The 10,642-nt window shown below is 34.6% G+C and overlaps 1 long non-coding RNA gene across 1 annotated transcript; it reads right to left on the minus strand.

Annotated features, from left to right (window-relative positions):
* Positions 1-355: 355 nt before the first annotated feature.
* LOC132636030 (uncharacterized) lies at positions 356-3,648 on the minus strand. Its single transcript, XR_009580925.1, has 2 exons — positions 3,199-3,648; positions 356-3,087 (listed from the first exon to the last, which is right to left on the minus strand). It is a non-coding gene; the product is annotated as an uncharacterized LOC132636030 (long non-coding RNA).
* Between the last annotated feature and the right edge of the window lie 6,994 nt (positions 3,649-10,642).

Consider the following 10,642-nt stretch of genomic DNA (forward strand, 5'->3'; position numbering starts at 1 on the left):
TAACTGCATAACCAAACAACTTCATAAAATAATGAAAACAATAAGCAATAAAAAATAAAATTCTCATATTCTTTCTAATGAATAACTTACTGGATTTTGTAAATGTTGGCTTTTACTTTAGATTTTATAGGGGATTAAATAGGTGAAGGAGAGAGAGATAATGATAACATAGAGACATAGATTAAACTAGATGGCAATTGCCCGTGCGCACTTCAGATTATAGTATCTATATGTATGTAGTTGTGTACAATTGTAAAAATATGCATTGGGTAGTGATAGTATAAACTGCCCGTGCAAGCACAGGCCCACCATTTACATTTTGCAGCGCTTCAATGTGAAATAGTTATTACAATAATTGTAGGAAATCCAACTGAATGCAGAGATTAAATCTGCATATAAGCTCAATATTACAAATAGTTTCATCACATTGTACCAATTTAGAATACAGAAAAATGAACGAAAAAAACAAAGATGATGTACTCAACAACGTTCTCTTCGTAATGTAGCATGTACAAACTACTGGTCTAGCACGTCAAGTGATTCCAACAATTCATCATTGTCTACCACTCAAAGGATACATAAATTGAAGAAAAAAAAAGTTATTCTGTTACTTAACAACTTTAAATGACAATAACATGACCAATAATTTCTAATGCTTAAGTCTTAACCATCCAAAATATAAGGATCAACTTTGGGATGTTGGTCTCCTTGCAACAGGAAGAAGCAATACTTAGCCAACTCTGAAATGATGAACACACAATTACCATAACAGAGAGTAAATCTGAAGAAGACAAACAATGTAGGAACCAAAGTATCAGTAATACACAAGCATCTAAATATCAGAACATATCAGGAAAAAGCCTCTGAAAGACACATCAGACAAAATGCATCATACCAGATTAAGGAAGGGGGAAAAAAAGAGTTGGTCAAAATTCAAGAGGAGATAACCTGAATTTTGTTTTATATTTTATTTGATTTAAGTGCTATATTCGTACTTCCGCATCAATACATCATGTCAGTATATATTCCAAACTTTATAATCCAATGAAAGTCTTATAGAATAATGTTCACCTTGTCAATCGAGAGTTCAGCAACATAATATGTTCACCATGAACATATGCAGTTAGTAATAAAAAATATGGGTGAATTACACAATTCATCTCCAATTAAAAGCTTAAACATTTAAACATTGCTCTTTTATTTTTCTTAGCAATAAGTCAGTAATTGACTTAAAAAATTATGCAGTTATTATCTTGTACAGGGAGTTATATTACTTTTCGTACCTTTAAATTATCCAAAATTTAATCAACTTAGTCATTATTCTCTTCTCCATTTATAGGTTTAAGCTTTGTAGTAATAGAATTTCTCAAGCAGAGAAGATTTATTACCATTACTAGATGAGCAATAGTGACTAAAGTTTTCAAGAAACAACTCCAATAACTTCTGCTTGTCAGTCTTTATACTTGTTCTTTTATCCAAACAGCACTGATAACGTAACATATATTACTTGTAAGCCATTCTAGAAATGGCTCCTGAAGAAGTCAATGGAGTAGAAACCTCTCCATCCAATCTAAACTGCATTCAAGCTTAGTTAAAGCCTATGTTGCTCGGACTCTTCAAAAATATCGGCGGGTGCGTGTCAGACACTCCAAAAGTAGTGCATTTTTGGAGAATCCGACACGGGTACGACAACGAAAGTGAAGAGTCCGCGCAACTTAGGTTAAAGCATCTCCATAAGGTCCTATTATCCCCAAGTTACCAATAGCATTGAGTAAAGCTCTTTTCTGCAAGCACCAAAAGCATGCTAAAGCAACTTACACCAAATGAACAACCAATTTTCTTGAAAGGCATCTTCATGAAAAACTCTTCATTTTTCCACAGAGGATTGTCACATATACTTTAGCTATATGGTTTCTAATGTATTACTAGTAGAAGAATGTAATTTGGTCAAAGACATGGAACATAGTTAATCTCATGGTGCATTGTTATGTCTATCATAGAAAGCACTTTATTATCATATTCTCTGAGGCCTATGAGATTCCACCAGCAAAAATGGTAAACAATTTAAACACTCTTCTAAAGCTATACAATAAAAGAATTACACATAAAGAACTCGAAAGATTAATCAACAGTATTAAGATGTCAAGTCAGATACTTCCCTATTGTAGTAAGTCTACAGTATTGAAGGCAAATATCTTTTGCTCCCCCTGTAAAAGCATGGATCTTAATTTGCATGTTAATACCGAAAGAAGGTAACCAATGCACATCCATTAACAACTTAAAACATCTCTAATATTTCTCATTCGATAAGCTTCAAGTTTCTTATTCAACTCACTCGCTAGAGCTTTATCTTTACTCTCTCTGCTTCGTTCAACCATTAATAACCCTTCCTTATCACCATTTTCATCTCCAACACCTTCTTTCTTCACCATGAAGCCCTATCTGTTAAGTATTGTCCAGTTACTCCCATTGTTGGAAACCTGCTATTCTATCAAAAAACTTTAAATGAAATAAACATGTTTCCAAAGCCATAGCTTCCTCCATTGGTTTGTCCTCCTCGGATACTAATTCCTGGACCTCCTCATCCCCTTCAATTTTCCAATACAAACAACTGCTGTGGTGTTTACAAATCCAACGAAAAAACAAAGATGAAGGGGAAATACATTTCTTTTTCTCCTTTTTTTTAGTACCAATTGCAGCAATTATGGAATATAAAATTAAAACTACCAATTTTTATAGACTACAATATCAACTTCCAAACACAACTTAGAAATTTCTGCAGACTAAAATATCAACTCCCAAATACAACTTAGGCTTCAAAATTTGAGGAAGATTTTATGAGGAAGATTGATTTGGAGATTTAAATGAAAGATTAAAAACTTCATCAATCCATAGAAGATTCAAACACAGAGAGAACAAAACATGAGAGAAACATGAAAATGAACAGAGCAAAGTTGAAATACCTGGAAATTTCACAATACTACTCTGATTAACCTAAGAAGATATGATGAGAAAATTGATTTACTATGACAGAAAGGATACGACACTTGGCTGAAAGCTGGATTGAAATAAGAAAAGGGCTTAGACCTAAAATGACAAAAGTTCCCTTTAGCAGTGAGAATGGATTGACGACAATCCGGTGGTTAAACCCACTCTTCTATTATAGTAAAATTGAAATAAAACTTTAAAAACAAATACCTAAAAATTGCAGCAACGGTCTAAGCTAGATGATATGAGAAAAAATTACACTATATTTTTCTACTAAAAGCTTCTTGATTTGCTGATAATTTGTTTTTTTAACAGAAAGTGGCGTGTGAAGAAGGTGAGTATATTGTATTTCTAAGAAGGGAGAAGCTTCTGGGTTTGGTTGAAGCAGCTCGGTTTGGTTAAAAGAAAAAAAATAAGAAGAAGCTTCTGGGTTTCATGAAAATGTCATAATTGCCTTAGACAGAAGTAGAAAATTCAAAAAAGAGTTTTCAACTTAAAATGAAAACTTTATCTTCAAATTCAAAAAATATATCTTCAAATTAAATTTAAAATAAAAGATTATCTCAATTACTATGATGCAAGCAAAATAATTGTAGTCAAGAAATAAATAGTACGTAAAATGCAACTTTATCTTTCTTTTTCCCTCCTTATTATTCTCTTTCTTTCTCTTCTAACGAAAGAAAGAAGCAAGGCTCTTATCCATATTCAATAATTTACCTTTCAAGCCCAATTGGAATTTTTTCTTTTGTTTTTCTTTAATTTTTTTTTTTGTAAATTCATATACTAATATATTTCTAATTAGATTCAAATTCAGTTTCAAATATTTAAATTAAACTCAAAATAAATATTATTTAAAATATTAAATAATATCTATCATTTATATGACGATATCTAATTTCTTATTGTTATTATTTGATTTAAAATATTTATCCTCACATTCAATATTTTAAACTTGCTCTATATCTTTAATTATCAATTTTGAACCACAGTACGTATTGATATTACTGAAATATTTATGATCACTTTAGACGTGTAATTCTTATCTTATTCGAAATTTGTTGTATTTTGAAAAGTGGTGATATCTTGATTACCCCTAATGATAAAACTCTAAACTGCAATCATTTTCAAATTCAAAAATTTCATGTTTATTTTGAGAGATTTATCTCAATCAAATATAATAACTAATCAAATTTAGACGATCTTTTAATAGTTTAAAATATTTATCTTTAGATTTAAATTAATGTTATTACATAACTTCATTAACTTTGTCTTAAAATTGCCAAGTGACTTGTTATTAGTTTGCCACTTGGCTAAACCACATTGCTTGTACCTCTCCTATTTTATTTATATATATAGATTATGGAATCAAGGTATAGAATATTGAAATTTAATTCTAAACCTAAAATTATAGGATTGATTTCCCTAGACTAATTTGGACCATTTATTTATGGTATTGAATAGATTGAGGCTATTGGAGATTGTTTGAAGGATTTGACACTTCAAGACAGTTGAGTTCTGGTTATAAGACAAGTGAGGCTTAAACTCTTAGTTTACTTGCTTTTCATAAAAAGTATATGGTTTGTGTTGTATGTATGCATTTAAACCATTTAGTTCGTGTGAGTGGGCAAGGATGACCTAAATTGGATAATTTCCAAGTTTCTAAAGTAATGACCGTATGAGTCCTTTAGCGTAATTTCACTTAAATAGATACTATTTATATAAATGTAAAGTTTAGAAGTGGTATTGATTGGATGTATGTTCCACTTATCATATCTTCAGAGGGGCATACTTCCACAGGTCCCATTGATGTTCGGTGAGAGATAGATGCTAGAATTTTAAGTAACCCAGGTAAGATGGGGGTAAATAATGCCCTCTCCGAAAGACGGGGTAAGACATAGACAAATACGTACTATGTCCCGTGAGAATAGATTCAGATTCAGTGTAGTGCATCTATTGCTTGTCCGGGTAAGATGGGGGTAAATAATGCCCTCTCCGAAAGTCGGGGTAAGACATAGACAAATACCTACTATGTCCCGTGAGCATAGATTCAGATTTAGTGTATTTCATGTATTGCTCATCCGGGTAAGATGGGGGTAAATAATGCCTTCTCCGGAAGACGGGGTAAGGTATAGATTAATACATACTATGTCCCGTGAGCATAGATTCAGATTTAGAGTATTTCGTGTTTTGCTTGTTTATGCTTCACGATTTCAGCTTTAGCTTCAGTGTTTGTATATATTTAATATACTTGTACTGTGTAATTGCTTTTATGCATTATCAGGGATTTCAAAGACTTTCCCGATCTTGCTGGGTCTTTTAGACTCACGCTTGTTGATGTTGTATGTATGCAGGTGTGGTTAACAGTGACCAGGTAGCCGATACTTGATTCATTCCAGCTTCGTTCAGTCCAGTTCAGTCGAGGTGAGCCACCATTAGATCATGGCTGCCTCTTCTTCTTTAGTTGACTTAGTAGTATTCCGAGCTATGTCTCGTACATTTATATTCAGACTAGTAGTTCCATGACTTAGACATTTTTATGGGGTTTATGGGCAAGACTCAGTATTTGTATTTCGCTTCCGCACTTTTATTTATATTATGAGACTTTGCGTATTATTCATTTTATTCGTTAATTTTCGCATGATTAGCTTAGAGGATTCACCTTATGGGTAGAAGCTTGACAGGTGTCCGATCGCGGCCTGAGTGTTAGATTTGGGTTGTGATAGAATTTTTATATCTTGGAACTTCAACAGTAATTAGGATACAATATCGGTAAAGTTTGAATTTGATTAATATTGGAAGTCCATGAAAACGATCTTATTAGGAAAAGCATGTAACATTACAATTTATCCAATAATCCATTATTTGTTAAAGGAGTATTTTATATTTTGAAGAATATAAAAGTCGTTCAATATTTGAAGGTTATTTTGGTCAACCAACATTATATTCATGCTTTTATAATAATGTAGATGTAGATGTAGACTAGTCTCTATGTTCATGCTTTGCACGAATATATCTTGCTTCAATAAAACGAATATTTTGAGTCTATGTACAGAATGTCTTATTATTTTCTATTCCATCAATATCGAATCGAAGTTTTTTTTTTTTTTTTTTTTTGGCATGGTCTTAGTTGAATATATAATTATCTTACTGAACTTGACTATTCTTCAATAGTTTAAGGCTGAATACATCAATAGCCTCTTAGACTTTTTAGTAAATTTACTTTGACATTTCTGAGATAAAATTCATGTAATTAAATCCAACCATAGGTACGTTTTATTCAAAGTAAACATGTATGGGCTAAAGAAAGTATCCTTATCCCTGTCGATACATTTTTCCAAGTGCTTATTTCCACGCTGGTTAGTATGGAACGTAAGTAGGACAGAACATGGATCTTTAATTAAGTTGGAGTCACTAAGTGAGTGTTTGGCCATAAAAACTATTCACTTTTTTCCGGAAAACTTAACGTATGTTTGTGGCGATAGTAATTTACCAACATCTAAATTCGGAAGTCAACAAAGTTTTAGTTGATTAGAAGTCCTATTATTAGATAAAGTGCTAACGATTAAAGAGTACTATTCATCATGTGTGAAACTTTTCCTTTGAAGATCGAAATTTAATATTTGAAGGATATAAAAGACGATTAATATTACTGAATATTTTCGCTGTTCAACATGTAGACTCATATATTTGATGTTTTTGAAACCTTAGATCCCTAAATTGGATTTTGACGCGCTAAAGTTTTTTTTTTAAAGTTTTAAATTTCGACAATGTCTTAAATAGCGGATATTCATTATGATGAAAAAAACATATTCATTATAATCCTAGTGTATTATATTGTAATCTCATTGTATTATATTGTAATTCCATTGTAACCTCTCTGTTAACTATTAGAAAACTAAATATAAATCGATCTTGATTTCATAAAGTTGTTGATTTCATATGATATATGTTATTAAACATTAATCCACTAATTACAGTGAAGAAGATTAATTCAAAACAGTTATCAAGTAAGATCATGCCGAACTCACTTGTATTAAAGCAATAATATATTTACTATACAAGAAAATAAGTTACATAATTTTTTACTATTTTAGGCTATCATAAGTTGGTGGCTGGTGCGGATCATAATTTTCTATAGGATATCATAAACATTATTTACTTCCGGTTGCGATGGCCAAACTATAACTACATTGGCCTCTAGATTGTGCTTTAGGAGATCTATGTACCACCTTTTTTGAATCTGATTAGAGGAATCAAGTTGGCCTTACTCCGGTTGTGACTAATTAAGACGAAGGGAATGGCTTTACACATTTTTAAGTGCTCTAACTAATCAAATTACAGTTGTTGATTTTCCATGACATGACCACATATAATGTCATCCATCTAACACAAACAACAAAAAATATGTAAAAAGGGCTTCATGAGGTATTGGAATTTAAATGTAATCGTACAAGCACACATTACCGACCTAACTCTGTTTAATAACATAGGAGATTATCTGAAGTATTATTGTTGAGTGTGCGAACAAATTACCACATTGGTAGCTGGAAAAAAAAAATGAACTACTTATAAGGTGTTGAAAACTCTTAATGATGTGAGGCCTTTTTGGGGAAAACCGTGCGGGCTTGGCCCAAAGCGGACAATATCACATCATGTTAAGAGTATCTTTGGACCATTTTAGCTCAACAATCGGTATCAGAGCCAATGGTTTGGCAGAATGAGTATAAAGATGGCGGAGTGTGGCGTGGGGTCTGGCTTAGTGCCGTTGCCCGTTTATGGGCTGGTTTATGACCTTTACCCGTAGCTTTGAAGACGCATACATAACCGTAGGCTTCTGTGACAGTAAATACTCTAACGATGTGGGTGGCACACATACATGTTGAATCTCTGACCCGTGAGTTATGGTAATGAGCCATGTGGAACTTAGTTCGAGGGGGAGATTTTGGGTGTGCGAACAAGTTACTACATTGATAGCTGAAAAAAAAAAGGGAGTTATTTTTAAGGTGTTGGATACTCTTAATGATGTGGGGCCTTTTGGGGAAAACCGTGCGGGCTTGGCCCAAAGCGGACTATCACATCATGTTAAGAGTATCTTTGCAATAACAGCCGTTGGGAAAAGTTTATGCAACATTTTTTTTTTGACAAAAGTACTTTTTGCAATAATAATCCATCTATAGCAACAACAAAAAAAATTGTTGTCAAATATCTTTTTCTTGCAGTGAATGAATATAATTACCGAAAAATATGATAGTAAAAGAGACGAAAATGATTACCTCTAAAGAAATCGATGTATAGGTGTTTTGTGTTGCGTTAGCGCGAATGCAATAGCTCTTTATCTAGAGGTAATATGGGATTGATATGGCTTTGAAACTCTATAACATGTAGGATTCTATTGTTCTGTGTGATCGTCCAGGTGCAATTAGTATAGGATTATAAAACTTTACAATTTCACTAAACTATAAAAATCTTATCATTAGTTGGTTTCAAGAGTAAGTTTGTTTGCATTAGGTTATTGAATCAAGGTATCCTTCATAATTTGACTTAAGCAGCTTGCGTAATATAATAGTTTTTTTTTTTACGCTGTATTTTTTAGGTTAGACTTTGACTTGGATTCAACAATAGCTCTAGTAGGATATTAGAGACCCATAACATGAGCACATTAGCGGAAAGTGAAATTCAGTCCAAAAATGATTCTAATTCACCAAATTTATTTTAGAAGCCATATTGGAAAAAAATCGATGTCGGACTCCTCTAAATGAACGTTGTCCATTACTCCTCTAAATGGATTGGGAAAAAGAGTTGTGTACGGTGAGAACTCATGAAATTCACCTCGGTTCATCGAAGGCTCGCACAGGGTTATTATCAAGGGTCAGTCCGAGAAGACGGAGGGAACAAACCAAACCTGCGCAAAAGGAGTCTAAGAAGATAAGTTTGAATCTTAGTTTATCCTTTTTGCTGGCTTATCTCCGAAAATCACGCCCTAACGGACGTGTCCGAGATTTCCGGAACCACTTTCCCCATGTTTAAACTTAAGTCGTGTAGCTAGTTTAGGATACTATCACTATAAATACATATGTAACAACCCCATTAAAGGGCATCTTCATCTGATCTCCATCTCAAGTTAGAAGTTAACATATAAAAATCTCTTTCATAGTAAAGGCCCGATATTAGCAAAGTTTCTTCTATTTTAGTTTATTTTCGATCCAAGCTGGGAGATAAAACCTTCTCCTACTCGGACCCGTTGCTCGTCTTCATTACACAGGCTATCTTCTTTTAATTTTATGTTAATTTCTTACTTCTCGATATTTTTTGATCATTTGTTTTATCTTGTTAACAAGTCCGGTCACGTATCCTTTAAACCGCGAACAAATTCAATTGTTGCTCTCTTTTGAGGGTAAACAGTTTGGCGCCCACCGTGGGGCTAAGGATAATAGTGGCGGCTTGTTGACGAGACAACCTTCACTTGCTTTGTTCGTTTTTGTGATTTCAGGATCATGTCAAACCTAAGCCACTCCGTTCACCTCAACGAAGATGAATCTAACAAGCACAATGCAAACCTCAATGGGGTGCCACCCAACAACTCACCCGCTATTGATGCAATGGGCGACTATCCCGTCCAAAATCCGCATGCTAATGGAGCAGACAGGCGTGGAGCCCCCGGAGAGGAGGGGGAGGAAATTAATTTACGTGTGATTTACATTTTTGCAGGAACACCACGTCACCATGCATCAACAACAAGAAGCCATTGTGCGACTTCAAAGGGATCTCAGCAATGCGTTGGCACCAGAACCGGACCGAGTGTCAGAACCAGTTCGAAGGGAAATGGAGGTCGCCGAAAATCATGACAGGCCGGCCATGGGTGAGTCATCAGAGATGATAAGAATGCTCGAAGCCTTGACCAAACGGATAGATTTCAACGAGAAAACGGTGGATGACTATAACTCCCGGGTGGATCAAATCCCAGGAGCGCCTCCGATTCTCACCGGACAAGAAACCAAATACATTGTGAGAAGGCCATTTCCTCCGAGTGCCGCACCAAAGCTGATCCCGTAGAGATTCAAAATGCCAGATATACCAAAATACGACGGAACAACCAACCCACAAGAGCACATTACTGCCTACACATGTGCTATAGCCGACAACAATCTCGAGGACGATGAGATCGAGTCAGTGAGCTTGAAAAAGTTCGATGAAACCTTGACCAAAGGGGCCATGCAGTGGTATTGTTCGTTACCCCAGCACACCATCCCATCCCTTGAGTTACTTGCGGATGCTTTCGTGAAAGCTCACGCGGGAGCACGGAAGGCGGACATATTTAACATTTTCCAAAGGGACAACGAGTGACTCATAAAGTTCGTTACTAGGTTCTAGCAGGAAAGAATGCTGTTATCCCCGGTCCTTGACGAATTGGCCGCCCAAGCATTCACGAATGGACTTAATCCCAGAAGTTCCAACGCATCCCTCAAACTGAAGGAAATTTTGTTAGAATTCAGTGCTACGACTTGGGTAGATATGCATAACAGGTACGAATCAAAAATCAAAGTAGAGGATGATCAGCTTGGGCTTCTACTGGGTCCAGTAACCTGGACAAAGAACAACAGATTATAAAAGGAATTTGAGCCGGAATACAACCCTCTGGACAGGTATCACCCCT

Source organism: Lycium barbarum, chromosome 4, assembly GCF_019175385.1.
Source record: "Lycium barbarum isolate Lr01 chromosome 4, ASM1917538v2, whole genome shotgun sequence".
In the NCBI taxonomy this organism is placed as follows: Eukaryota; Viridiplantae; Streptophyta; class Magnoliopsida; order Solanales; family Solanaceae; genus Lycium; species Lycium barbarum.